Source organism: Triticum aestivum, chromosome 5B, assembly GCF_018294505.1.
Source record: "Triticum aestivum cultivar Chinese Spring chromosome 5B, IWGSC CS RefSeq v2.1, whole genome shotgun sequence".
In the NCBI taxonomy this organism is placed as follows: Eukaryota; Viridiplantae; Streptophyta; class Magnoliopsida; order Poales; family Poaceae; genus Triticum; species Triticum aestivum.
Genome location: NC_057807.1, coordinates 571,956,813 through 571,958,456, shown reverse-complemented (window position 1 = coordinate 571,958,456; position 1,644 = coordinate 571,956,813).

The following is a 1,644-nucleotide window of genomic DNA, read 5'->3' as shown; positions in this document are numbered from 1 at the left end:
TGTGATCCGGCCATGCCAAATAAAGAGTGTCAGATCCAGAGATCTTGAGACACACGGCTTCTGGTATGACAGTGCAAGCCCTGACATGGCCCTTATATTGCCCTTGCCAAGCAAAAGGGCAGTTCTTCCACTCCCAGTGCATGCAGTCTATACTACCAAGCATCCCTGGGAAGCCCCTGCTGGCATTCATCGCCAACAAACGGGTTGTATCTTCAGCAGTCGGCTCTCTCAAGTACTCAGAGCCAAACACATCAATAACAGCTTTGCAGAACTTATACATGGACTCTAGGCATGTAGACTCGCTCATACGGACGTACTCGTCAATGAGATCTCCAGGCACTCCGTATGCAAGCATTCGGATGCCGGCAGTGCATTTCTGATAATAGGAGAAACTAATCTTGCCAATGGCATCCTCTTTGCACTCGAAATAGTCATCATAGCCGACCACCCCCTCTCTAATACGGTTGAAAAGATGCCTACTCATACGGAAACGGCAGCGGAATTTTTGATGTTTGAACAACGGGTTTGTTGTATCAAAGTAGTCCTTCTAAAAAAGGAAATGCCCGCTCTCTCGGTTGCAATTCAACACCGGAAAGTAGCCCAGAATGGAGCCACGGAACAACGGCCACTGGCTATTGAGGTGGTGATGGACCAACACGACAACCAATATCTCCTCCTCGTCATCGGACGATGAATCGTCGGAGTCGCAAAGGAAATTGTGAAAAAAGAACTCGTCGGCGGAGTCCATTTTGTACCTTGGCAAATCGTCGAACAGCTTGCGGGCATCGACGAAGGAGACCGCCGGAGAAGGGAGTCGCGGCGCGCACAGACCAGCTAGCTGCCCCGCCGGCTTCCGACGAGCGTGTCGGTGAGGATCTGACCGGGGCGGCGAGGCGGCTTCTTGGTCGGGGGCGGCTGTGTGGTGGTGGTGGTGGTGGTGGTGGTGGTGGTGGTGGTGGGGGAAGCAGTCGGCTCCCCGGCGGCAAGACGACGGTGGCGGGCGACGTGGGAGTGGGCGGCGTTGCTGGGCGGATGTAGAGGCGCCGACAGCTGGTAGAGTCGTGGTAAAAATGGGCGGCGGCGGTGGTGACGAAGGAGGCGGGCGAGGATTGCTGTTGGATGGGGGGAAGGCCAATGTGCCACCGACCAACGGGCCCGGGAGAGGAGAAGGCGAGCGTGCGCAGGTCTGTCGCGTGTTCGTGCTGACGCAAATCAGACTTAAAAATGGGCCGGGAATGGATCGCCCGCGGACGAAAAGCGGACGCGCATCCGTTCGGGTCGGCACGTTGGGCCGCCTTTTGTGTCTGCACCGACCCAAACGGACGGCGGCGGACGAAATGGATCGCCCCATTGGAGTTGCTCTAAGTTTTCGTTTTCAAGCAAGCCCCGCCGTCCTTAGCCTGAAGTAGTTTCAAAATTGCCCGCTCATATACTGATGCATTCTTGACTACTTCTTCTTTTATTGAGAGAGAATCTTGACAACTTATATTTCTACGCAATGCTGTCGCGAGCAGAGAGAAGGGAGAAACACCGAAATTAAGAAATGGGCCAATCAAAGAATCACTTATTTTCAAAAATGCTACACGTACGGCCTCTTACGGGGCTGCTACAGACCCTTCCATAAATCAATAAATGCCCCCCCCC